General features: G+C 47.9%; 1 protein-coding gene and 1 non-coding gene across 2 annotated transcripts in view; one reads left to right on the top strand and one right to left on the bottom strand.

Moving 5' to 3' along the window:
• Window positions 1-12,912, top strand: part of LOC142824071 (uncharacterized) — a 144,051-nt gene that overhangs the window by 39,642 nt on the left and 91,497 nt on the right.
• TRNAI-AAU (transfer RNA isoleucine (anticodon AAU)) lies at window positions 5,129-5,202 on the bottom strand. Its single transcript has one exon. It is a non-coding gene; the product is annotated as a tRNA-Ile (tRNA).

Genomic DNA, 12,912 nt, shown 5'->3' with positions numbered 1-12,912 from the left:
GCTGAAATTTTCTTCCGTGGTGATCGGATTGTAGTGCAGCTGCCAGTGAAACGGGGCTCTTCCCCCTTTAACACCCCGGTTTTAGGAGTACGCAAAGCAGACGGCACCTCGTATAGATTAGTGCGGGACCTGAAGGCTGTAAATAAGAAGGTTCTTGTGGATCACCCTATGGTCCCAAATCCACACACCATTGTAACACAAGTTCTGGCAGATGCAAAGGTGTTCTCAGTGTTAGATTTAAAAGATGCTTTCTTCTCTATCCTTTTGCATAAAGACAGTTAGAAACTATTTGCCTTTGAGTGGGAGGACCCACATACCCATGACAAAACTCAGTTGTTGTGGACTGTGTTGCCCCAGGGTTTTGTATCAGCTCCCCCATGTCTTTGAGATCACATTGCAGAAAGACTTAGAAAACTAGAAAAGGGCAATGGAGTCCCTGTTGGATGCCCTAGGAAAAAAAAGGAGATATAAAGTCTCACAAGAAAAAGCCCCAACCAAAGGTCACCTTCTTAGGCTATGAGATTAAAAAGAGAGTGCGAGCTTTGAGCAAGGATCGAATCCAAGCAACTTCAGGAAATTCTCAAGCCCTTCTTAGCAAATAGATAACGACAGCCTCTCTGGCTGGAATCGCAGGCAACCCAAGGATGTTTCACAACACATGAGTAGGGGCCGTCCAGAAAAAAAAAAAAAGTTAAAACCTTTCCCTCACACGCCGTTATAATTAGTTCGAGGGCGTGGGGGAAGGTAACTTAAAAGCCACCCAAATGTCAACCAGTAGAAATTGAATGTGAAGATGTAATCACTAAAAACTAAATCTGCTCTAACAAGGAGACACATTCTGCAACATAAATCTCCTTACAGAGCATGAGCAAGTGATCCACCCCAGAGTCAGCAGCATAGATCAACTGCTGCAGCCTGGACGTTATAAAAACCTTATACTGAAAAGAATTAGGAGGTGTGGGGGCTAATTGGAAAGCCCACTCTCCTTACCAAATTAATGCTAGACAAATCTGTGTAATTAAGAAAAGTCATTTAGCAGGATCAAGACAGATCATAAGATAAAAAAAAAAAGCCCGGTCTGCAATACAAGAGGGAAACTGAGCCATGCCACTGTTGGAGAGGGCTAGCAACTCTAAGGTAATTCAAGGGAGTGGAAGGTCACGAGTACCGATGAAGCGCTCTTGTTCTCAGAAAGTTGCAGCTCACTCGTACATGAAAGTGGTAAGGAACTAGCTGTAACCGGTTCCCCTAACAGATCTTAGGCAGTATTTTAAGTTATAATAGGCCACCCTGATGGGGGAGAAATGTTTTCTTGTCTTTCAGATCATCAGAAAGCGCTGGTGCCAGTTGAAGAAAAACAACAACAACAAAATACCATGGTTCTGTGTCATGACATAATAAGTTTGTGTTCTGTCCAAGTTTGTCTTGTATGTCGTAATTGTAATACGTATTGCAAATGATATGTATAGAAAATTGTTTAGGCTAGGAGAATGTTAACAATGTCTCCACAGGTGAACAAAAAGAACTGGAAGGAAGCAAAGAGTGCATCACGTGAACAGAAGGATGGGAGACGGGTACTAGCCCCTTCCCACCAGACTGGTTTGGTTTTGCTTTAATGAATGGCCATTGCTAACTTGCCCTCATTTGGATATCATCAACCAGGACTTTAAGGACAAAATAGAGCCTCCCAATTGTGCATCATGCCCTGAACAGGCCCCTGTCCCAGAACCAGGACAACTGTCACTGATCTTTACCTTGATGATGTTCCACACTGATACAGACCAGCTGTGTGCTAGACTGGCTAATCAAATTGGCAAATGCCTGAGTAGGCAATGACAAGGCTTAGCAGATACCATCGCAGATTGGTTTGGGCCTGGAAACTCTGTCAGCAACACTTATGTCAAAGCCCAGAAATTGTATGAGAATCCAGGCTTGTAAATGCAGTAATATCCAGTGCCCGTGAAGGCCTACACACCAGCCAAGCTAATCAATTGATCCTAAATAGTTTGAAGGATCTGTCCAGCTCTGTGTCTATTTCACTAGGCCTAACCTGATGTTTGGACTGAAGATTATCTCCCCTGTGCCTACCCATGGGAGTGGGGAAAGAAAGAATCCATGAGGACCCAAAGGCCCACCTGGACAGGGCATAGTACAACCATTTATTTTTGGCCTCTCTGGGGATTCCTCACTCAGATCAGATCAGAATAGTAACCTCCCTGCCTGTACCAAAGCAGGGGCATATAGATAAAATAAGAAGCATTGTTTATTCTGAAGGTGTGGGAGCCTCCCTATACCCAGGGATTGTTGCACCCACTTTGATAAGGAAATTTTATGTATCTGCCCATTTAACATCATGACGAATCTGCCTAGGTTTGATGTGGTTGTCTCAGAGAAACAAATGAACATCGAGCTGGTCCAAATGAACGGTACCTACTGGTGTTTGACTACCCAGACAGATCACTCCATCCTGCCCCTCTATATATCCGTCTGTGTGCATAACAGTCCCTCATCAAGTGGCCTGAGATGCTGAGTGGCACGGCGGAAGTAAGTACCAGAGGAGGGTTTACTGGCCCTGCAGGCAAAGATCAAGAAGTTGGTGGCCAATGCCCAAAGATATATCGGGGCTGGCTGTCTGAGGTACGCACAGATGGGGAAACACCGTGGACCATGCCAAACACCTATCTCTGCAGCACTCAACCAGGCAGTAGAGGTCAAACCTATAATCATGGGCAGCGCCAGTAAGGCGACGAAATATCTTGGGGATGGATTTGAATAGTGTTTGCCAAATTATGTGAGGAGTTTTGATTTTAACATTTATAATAACGTTGGTGCTGTACCGGCACTTCCAGAGTAAATTAAAACCCCTTAAATTGTTGTATTTAACCTAGTAGATTAAGAAGAACCCCAAAGTCAAGAGAAAAGAACTATAGGAGTAAACTGAGACAGTCCATGGTATCTTGCTGAGGACTGACAAACTCAAATCATTAAGTCAGCCTGAGAAGCATATGCTACAGCAGTTACTGTGACCCTGGTTCCCCTGGCAACCACATGCCAAAAAGGCCTCACTTTGATAAGGCCGGTGTCAAACAACCGCGCGGGATTGTTTTTACGGTTTGCTTCATTCCTAGGAAATAACCTTGGTTCTAAAAGAGCTAGCTGGCTTTTGGTTCAGAGAATACTCTTATGTCCATCAGCGAAAGACCACTCTAGAAAGACCTTTACCAAGTTTTGCTAACCACCAACACCGCTGTGAAGTACCAAGAACTGACTGTTGGCCAAGGCTTCTCACTGCAAAAAGATCCCTCCATCTCGAAATGATCTTACCCCGACTGCTGATAAGCCTCTCTCTTCTGGTCCTGCTTTCCCACCTGTTGGATACCAGAAGAACCAAAATAAATATTACAGGGTGATGTGCTAGTAACCTCTCCCCTGCATGCAAAGAAAAAGAGGAAAACTCAGCTTCTAGGACACCGCCAAAGCCCAAAGATTTTTGACTACAAAAAGACTAAAACTGAAAATTAGTAAGAAGAACATGAACACGAATCTTATTGTGCTATGTTGGTACACATTCCTGTTTAGTTCTGTTTTGTTATAATAATGTTATGCTTATTGCCTTGTCTAGCACCATGTCTTATAGCTCTTGTACAGCGGACTGTGCAGTCAGTTGTAAAACGTGAAATGTACATTACCAGAATCTAGCAATGGCTGAAACAGATTAAGTATAATTCGAAGAAAGCATCTTGAGGAGGGAATTGTAGTAAAATATAGTAAAAACTATGTGTGCTTCTTCCCCCTTCCATTACTTAAGCTTGAAACAGCACATATCATTTAGCTAATTGCGCATGTTTTAGAAGCTGTAGGAAAAAGGGGAACTAGCTGTTTAGACCCATTTCTCAAGGACTGGAGTACACGTATTACTTGAGTTAGGGAAATTTGCTAATTGCTATTGCTTAAGAAAGCTATACTGGTGGTTGTTACTGAATGGAATAGAGTTGAAATATGCTAACCAATAACGCTGCAACACGAAGCTAAGGTAACAAATCAAGACGTGCCAAGTTAGATAAGAAAGTTAAAGAAAGTATAAAAAGGATGCTTAGCCAACGCTCAGGGTCAGCTCTGCTTTGAACATTGAGTTCCTTAGCCGTACCTTGGTTGCAACCAATAAACTTGAGTTGGACCCAGCCTGAAAGTGTGACTCTCTTCTTGGGGTAAATCAGACTAGCCTCCAAGGGGACGAAACCAGCAATTTATGCAACAGCTGTGACCCAAGAGGTTAACTCAGGCTCCTTTCCCACCTCTCCCTCACCGCTAAAAAAAGGGTCTAATGGTGCCAGCAGCCTTTCAGAACATCCCCCAGCCCTTCCCTCCCCCTTGGCTGGGCACTGCCTGGGCTCAGGCCTCCCCAGTAACAGCCTAAGGGCTCTGGAGAGGACAGGGCAGCTCCAGGGGCAGAGTCCTTTTCTCTGCAGTAGTGCAAACCCAGCCCCTTGGTTCCAACTAACTTTACTCCTCATTTTTTGCCCTCTCCCCCTCCCCCTCCCCTTGCTGGTAACACAATCAGGACTTTTCCCTGTTGAAAGAACAAACTCTCTGGTTTTTATGTGGGGAATATAGAACCAGGGAGGAGCTAAGGAAAGACCCTGGGAGGGGGAGGAGGCTGGGAGGAAGGGCTAAGGCTGGCACCTTCCTCTGGTGGTCCCACTGCCTCATGTCAGGGGCCTCAGCAGCGCTGGGGGGTGGCTCCAGGGGGAGAAGCTGGTTCAGGGGAACTTGAGCTGCTGGGCCACTGAAGCAGGCCCCCAGCAGCAGCCTCTGTGCAGGGCTCACACGCTCCAGGCCTCCCGGACATATTGAGTCTCCCCGTGTGGCTTGGGCTCCAGAGCCTGCCCCCCAGCTGGTGCCTTGAGGTAGCCACTGCAGCAGCAGGAATTTGGGCATCAGGTCCCCTGCTTTTGGGGACAGGAAGCCAGGCCCAGGCCCTTTTAGCCACTGGGGCTGTGCAGGCTGGAGCCTCCCACTACCAGATCTCTGCCCTGCTTCCTGCAAAGTTCACATTTTTGCTTCGTTTTGCTTTCCTGTCCATAGCAGGCAGGTAAAGGAAGGGAAGTCACCAAACCAAACACCACTCTGGCCAGCATGGGGCTTGAACCCATGACCTTGGCGTTATTAGCACCACGCGCTAACCAACTGAGCTAGCCGGCCTACGAAAGTACATTTCACCAGTGGCCCTTTCAAGAGAGGCGCCTCAGGCAGCTGCAGAGACATCTCTGCAGCTGCCAATGGCTGTTCTCTGACAGGGCCACTAGTGACTCACTGTGACATGCGCTGGCTAGTCCAGCTGGTTTGAGGGTTGGTCAAGGTGGCTGGCGGCCGGCAGACCCAGGGCAAAGAGAAGCCGGAATCTCTTGCTGCCAGCACCTCGCCTCCCAGCTTCTTCCCTGCCAGCAGCAGCTGCAGCCCCTTTCGGCCACTGGGTCAGCCTGGGAAGGGAGGCAGGAAAGGGGCCTCATTTTGCAGGTTTCCGAGTTCTGAGCGCTGCCCATGACACCAACCACCCCTCAATCAACTGGGCCAAACTGGTGCCCAGTTCATGCCCACTGGGACCTGCTTTACTTGCTTTCTTTCCACCCAGAGCCCCCTTCTTCTCCTGGGCTGCAAGGAGCATCACTGGGATACTCTCATATCCCAGCACAGGGCCATCTCTTCAGTGACAGGAGAAGGGGCTGGGCTTCTGACCTTCTCCTCTGACACCTCCCGTCAGTCAGCTCCATCACTCAGGGCATGCCAGGGAGCTGAGCGATTGTGCCCTTGAGTGGCATTCTCAGCCAGCCAATCAGCTTTGTGAGGAGTTCATGGAGGCGGGGCAAAGAGCTCTCTTGTTAGGCCAGCAAGGAAGCAGCCAAGGCCCCACCCCCAGGGAGCCAGCTGGAGACCATGTGAAGGGAGAAGCTGCCTCTTCCCTGTGTAGCAGGCACTTTCCCAGGGGGCAACTCTGCTCCCTGGGGCCTGTCTCTACCGCTTCTGTCACCGCCAGGCAATGAGAGTGCGAGTGGACTCCCCAAGGGGCGCACAGTGAGAGACAGGGGGCTGGCGGCTCAGGGAGGGGCGGTCCCAGGAGGCAGAGGGCACCTGTGACTCTCGGCTGGCAGCTGACACTCTGCTCCTCGCTTCCCTCCCGCTGCTTCACCTCCCAGGGCTTCTTTCTCCTTCCCTGTCCATAGCAGGCAGCTACACAAAGGCAGGTCACCAAACCAGACCCCCCTGTGGCCAGCATGGGGCTTGCACCCACGACCTGGGCGTTATCAGCATCAAGCTCTAAACAGCTGAGCCAGCAGCCCACGAGGGGCCCTTTGGGAAAGACCCCACAGGCAGCCACGAGCTCGTCTCTGATGGGGCCACGGGCGACTCACTGAGATGTGGGCTGGCTAGTCCAGAGGTCAGAGGAGCAGGAGCCTGTGTGGGTTCAGGGGGGCCTTGAGCAGGAGCAGGTTCGGGGGAGGGGCTGCTGGGCCACTGACGCAGGTGACCAGTGATTGGCAGCAGCGCTGTGGGCTGGGCACATGGTCCCAGTCTCCTGGACATATGGAGCCTCGGGCTAGAGGAGCCTGCCCCCTGCAGGGAGCCTTGGGCCAGCCACTGCAGCAGCAGGAATTTGGGCCTCAGGTCACCCCATTGGGGACAATGGAGGGAAGAGCAGAGTTTTCCCTGCTCTTTGGGAAAGCAGGCCAGGTCAAGTCCCTTTTAGCTACAGAGTCTGTGCAGGCTGGAGCCTCCTCCTACCAGTTCTCTGGCCTGAGTCCTGCAAAGCTCTCAGCCTTTTGCTTGTTTCTGCTTCCCTGTCCATAGCAGGCAGCTAAAGCGTGTGTTTGGCAAGGACAGAAGCAGTCACCACAGCAAACAACTCTGTGGCCAACATGAGTTTGACATTATTAGCACCACGCTCTAACCAACTGAGCTAGCTGGCCTTTAGGAGCTGAGCTCACAAATGGCCCTTTCAGAAAGGCACCTCCGGCAGCTGCAGGGATGTCTCTGCAGCTACCAAGGTCTCTTCTCTGACAGGGCCACTAGCGACTCGCTGTGACATGCGCTAGCTAGTCCAGCTGGTTTGAGGTTTGGTCAAGGTGGCTGGTGGCCGGCATGGCGCACTGAGACCCAGGGGAAAGAGGCAGCCGGAATCTCTTGCTGCCAGCACCTTGCCTCCCAGCTTCTTCCCTGCCAGAAGCAGCCGCAGCCCCTTTTGGACACTGGGAAGAGAGGCAGGAATGGGGCCAAGTAGGGATTCAGGCTGAGGGGAGCAGGCAAAGCTCATCTTCCATTGCAGGGCCACTGGCAACAGCTTCTCTTTTGTGTGCTGCTGAGGAGAAAAACACCCTGAGAGGGACCAGAAAGACCAATTTAAAAGATTGTTTAGAGGGGGGCACCTGTTAGCACCAGGGGGGCAAGAGTCAGAGCCTGGCAGCTCCTGGGAAGACAATGACTCTCTCGCCCTCGCGGTGGGAAGCCCTGGCACAGGGATGGGATGGACAGATGCTCTGAGAGTGAGTCCCTGGGCTGTTTGGGGAGAGAACTTTCAGCCTACCAGGTATCATCAGGATGGCTGAGTGGTTAAGGTGTTGGACTTAAGTTCCCATGGATGTTTGCCTGCATGGGTTCAAATCCCACTCCTAGTAGTTTCCTATTTTGGACAGACATCCATCTGGATGGTGCTTTGTCCTGCTGTGAGGCAGGGGGCTGGACTTCATCTCTGAAGGTCCCTTTGGCTGTGTCTGCACTGGTGGTATCTTGCGCAAGGGTTTTTATGCAAGAACACGTCCACCCTGCCATGTGCGAGATGTGTTTTTGAGCAACAGCATCCATGGCAGTGTGGACGCTCTCTTGTGCAAGAAAGCTCTGATGGCCATTGTAGCCATAGGGCTTTCTTGCGCAAGAAACACCTGTCCCATGTCCACACTGCTCTCTTACGCAAGAGCTCTTGAGCAAGAGGACTTACACCTGTTAGAAAAGAGCGTAGCTCTTGCACAAGAAACCCTCTCTTACCACGCTTTTCTGTAAAACTTCTTGGGCAAGAGCAAGTGGGCAGTGTGGCCCTTCTTGCGCAATAACCCACCAGTGTAGACACAGCCTTCCAGTTCTAGTCCCAGTTCTGATTGGCTGAGCAGCGGCCAGTCACAGAGAGGAGACTCAGGACTTTGTTGTTCTCCTTAAGTCCCAGCAAATGAGCCAGAACCAATCGACTGCTCGGGGAATTGTTCTGCTTCTCGCCAGTGGTTGTCTCTGAGCAGCTCCTGAGTCTCTCTGTGTCCCGGTGCTTCTAACCCACTGGCTGAGCCATCCCTAGGCTGGGCTGTGGGGCTGTAGCTCCTTTGAAAGACTTTATTCTGATCCGTCAGGGTGTGAAACTCCAGACTGAGGGGGAGTTTCAGCATCAGGCTTCTGGGTCCTGTTCTTCAATCCCCACCCCCTACTCAGCCACTCACCCCCAGCCTCCTCCAGCACAGCCTGCCCCACCCCCTCCCCACAGGGCTTCTGCAGGGGCCTCTGTCCCAGGGGGAATGGGGAGCCCCTGCCTCCGGCACCCACCCACCCTGCTGCTGCTCCCAGCAGAGCAGAGGATTCACCCGGCACAAGTAAGTGCCTCTGTCCCCCCTGACCCCGGCTGCTGGGTTCCCTCCTGTTTAGCTGCCTGGCCCCAGGTAAGGTAACATGAGACTGCTCATATCACCCCCTCAGCACGGAGCCCTGGGCAGCCGCCCTGCTCGCTCAGGTCTCAGGCTGGCAGGGCCTGCAAGGATACTGGGTTTGAATGACAAGGTGTTGGAGCAGCTATTAAAAGGCTTCTTCCTTGGCAGGGGCATTGTGCTTGTGGATTGGCTGTTTCTTGGATGCCTGGTGCTTGCACATGCTGCTGGGCTTTAGCAAATCAGAACGATGAGAGTCGTGAGTAACCCAGCGCCTCTGGAAATGGGAGTGGAGTAAAAAGTACAATATTGTCTAAAAAACCCAACTTGATTAAACGTCAAAGTGTAACAAAAATAAATGACTTGAGTAAAGTACAAATACCCCAAAAGGTCTTGAGTAGTGTGATCAAGTATTTCTACTTAATTATTTTCCACCTCTGCTCGGCCAGCAGAAGTTCCTGGACCCAGCTGGTCCACAGACTGGAAGTTTGTTACCACTAACTTAAAGGAGCCCCAGGAACTGCAGTTTCACAAAGAAACAGGAAGAGATTTTGATTGGCTGCCAGGTGCTCCACATGCTAATCAGGAGGCGTGTTTCTGTAAAATGGGACACGGAGCATATTCTAATATGCAGATTTCTAAATCTGGTGGAGTGCATTTGAATGGGACAAGCACTTTGCTGTTTTTTAGTTTTCTAAGTGTTGTGTTGTCAGCTGACAGAATTGGCATAGTCGGCAGGATTGTGTTATTGGTTCATATACAGCAACGTGAAGCCTGTCACGATTGACATGGATTTTAGCTGTATAAAAAAGGAGTTTGCCCGAGAGAGATGGGGCAACCCTAAATAGGATAAAGAGATGTTAAGGAAAGACATTTGCATCTGGCTGTTAAAGGGTCTAGCCTGCACTAGCTACTGGAACTTAGAAGCAGAAAGAGAGATACGAACTCTGAGAGCAATGCCAGAACCTGGATACCCAGGTGCGAACCCTAAATAAGGACATAGAGCACCTACAAGAACGGCTCCTCAGGAGGCTAGAGAAGGGAAGCAGAAAGTAATTAATAGAGAAAAATGAGCTTTTGGAGCTGGCTTTAGAACGTTGCTGGCTCAAACCCCCGCTCTCCCGCCTTCCACCGTAACCAAGATAAAACAGTACAGTATTCCAGCCGAAGCTATGGCTCCAGTCTGTAAACTAATTAAAGATCTGGAAAAACAGAGAATCTTAATTTGTACCTACTCCCCGTATAATTTGCTCAGGAAGCATGCTCACTGAGAATGCGCCCCCCTCTCATGAGGAAGCTCTGAAAGACAGCTGATAACAAGATACGCACTTATCAGTCTATGGGTCCGAATCACCCTAATGCCCCATTTCATTTGTACCTCACTGTGAGAAACACAGGGATGTCCTATGCCTTATAGTGAGAAGCGGTACCCCGCCGTCCCATACAGTTTGGCTTGAAGTTATGGCAGGAGTCACAGTCAAATCACTTGCCTTATAAAAAGTGCTTCTAGCAGCCTACACAGCACTAAGAGAAACAGAAGAGCTAACCCAAGCTCAAGCCATAACACTTCACACTCCTCTCCCAATTATTAAGCCCATATTAGAGGGAAAAGAGTTGCCACTGGGAATAGCCCAAAAGAAAATGACTGTCCAAAGATGAGCACTCTATTTACACCACAGACTCTGCTGCAGCATAGATGTTATGAAAACCCTATGCTAAGAAGTTTAAAATTAGTAATAGCTGACTGCAATAATAAACAGTCATATTTACCTATTGAAAGGAATCAGAAGGTGTGAGGGACTAATCATTAAGCCCACCCTCCTTACCAAATTGATACTGAACAAACCTGTGTCATTAAGAAAAGTCATTTAGCAGAAATCAAGATGTATCATAAGAAGAAAAAGCATGTGAAAGTAAAAAGTGAACTCCAAAGGAGTGTAGAAAGAATTAAGCGATTGTTGTAATATGTGAAAGGAAACCTGCTTTAAAAATGACACCTCGTTTCTTTGCAGCCTCTTTCTTAAGCACTGTGCAAACCATCTAGGCAAAGAAACAATCAAATGTAAACATGTGTCTACAAACACTTTGTTAAATCTGCAAAAAGAAAATTAATGATTCTACTGAAACTTAATTAGTTAACTGCATAAAAGAATGCGCTCTATATAGTGTAACTTTATTTTGTAGGTTTCAAATAAACTAGTTTTATTTTGTTTTAGATAATGTCCTTTTGCTTAAAATTGCAAACAGACAATGCACAAATTGGTTAGTGCTTCTGTTAAAAATTCAACTTTTAAAGTTAAATTTGCTCTCTAAGAAACCAAGTTATTGTTTTAAGAATCTAAACTCTGAAACTTCACTGTGTCTCTGTTCAAGGCTGAATTGATAACACTTTTAGCTTGCTCTCAGATCCAAGGTTGTAAGTGAGTGCAGACTGCCTGTCTGTTCTGAAGAGGTTTGAAACCAACTGTCCCTCATAAGTAAGCCTGTAACATTGTACTGTCGAAGCAAACGCCTCACTCAGTTTACGCGGCTAAACAGACAGTTTTATTGGCCAATAAAAGCAAAGTGAGCCAAATGTGGTCTCAGCAAAGCCGGGTCCAGTAAGGCTACCTAATACAATCAATCCTAGTATCTTTATACCCTTAACCAAACAGTCTGACGTCAGGGCATCCAATTACAGAAATAATCAATTAGACTAGGAAAAACAAAGCCTTATCAACATGATGGCGGACAGGTACGAGGGAGTACCTCTCCTCTCTGAACCAGCATAATTAACACATTCCAATAGCACATCTGTCTTGGCCTGGCGCATGGAGTGATAGAAAGTTCACTCTGGCCTACGTGCAAAGACAAAAAGCTGAAATGGTTTCTGTTATACAAGATGGCTTATAGCTAAACATAAACTAACTTCATTAACTCCCCCCTTTTAGCCTTTTAAAGGCTAACCATGAAACCATTTTACATCTCCATTTTTATTAAAGCCTTTATATACATTTTTTGTTTCTTTCTTTGCTCATTATATTTTAACATTATTACTTTCACATTTCCTTTAGTAAGGGTCTGTCCCTTGTTTTTTAGAATACAAGAAATACAGCATTTGATTAACAAGAAACAAAAATAAGCACAAAAGAATATAGCCAATACTAAAACTACACCTTGCAAAATCCAAGTTCCCACATGTCCAGACCAGCCTCTTAACCAATCCCAGAGGGTCCAGTCTTCCCCCTGCCTTAAGCGTTCCACAGCTTTTTTAATCTTTGAGGCATCTTCCTCCACTTCTTTGCTGGTGTCGGTGATATACACACAGCATTCCTTTCCTACTAAGGCACAAACCCCGCCCTTACTAGCTAGGACATAGTTTAGGGCCATCCGGTTCTGGAGAACCATTTGTCTCACTTCTCCTAGTTCCATATTAATGGCACGGAGAGCTTTGGTTGTGGCATTAGCTACTTTCTCGAAAGCTACTTCCAGCCTCCGAATTTCTCTTACTGCATAGGCCACACCCAATCCTGGGAACGCAATTTTCCAAAACCGCTGTGTTTCTGTTATCTCTCGGTAATTTTGGATTCTACTCCCAGGGAGATGGTTAGTGATTCGAATGGCTGGGAAGGCTGCTCCAACGTAGCAGGTTCCACTCCAGCCCTTGGGCAGTGTTTTGTATGCTTGGCGACCACATATAAAGTAATGGCCAACCTTTGCTGTTAAGGTCCTTTGGCATTGGGGCTTCATCATCCATTGCAAATAGTACCCATCGATTCCAAAGTCATAAGGGCCTTTGTTATTTTCCCAGGTGTTATTTCTGTTCCATACTCCATTCAGGACAATGTTTACCTTACACCTGCTTTTGCCCACTTGGGCTCCTGTACCATTACATGTCCTGCAGTATTCTCTAACTGGTGTCAGAGCTAGGCGGATGTACCCTGGGCTAGTAAACCCTTTATCCTGCCAGGTATCATTTGGCTTTAGCTCATTAAACAATGGGCCATTCATTTGAGTGTTGTTCAGTGGAACTGGAATCATTGGGCTGCCTTCTTCTGAATGTACAGGACTGTGAGCACATATCCAGCAACCTGTGGAATTAAATTCTTGGGAAACTTGGTTCATTAAAAGCATAAACACATTTGAACCATATAGGTTATAACTACTAGGTATTAAAAACAAAACTAAGCATAAGCTTAACATGAATTGTTTGTCCAGCCTCATGCTGGCTGTTCTTCAGGACTTCGTAGTTTGC

Source organism: Pelodiscus sinensis, chromosome 28 (assembly GCF_052426305.1).
Source record: "Pelodiscus sinensis isolate ZL-2025 chromosome 28, ASM5242630v1, whole genome shotgun sequence".
In the NCBI taxonomy this organism is placed as follows: Eukaryota; Metazoa; Chordata; order Testudines; family Trionychidae; genus Pelodiscus; species Pelodiscus sinensis.
This window is presented reverse-complemented; position numbering and strand designations above follow the sequence as displayed.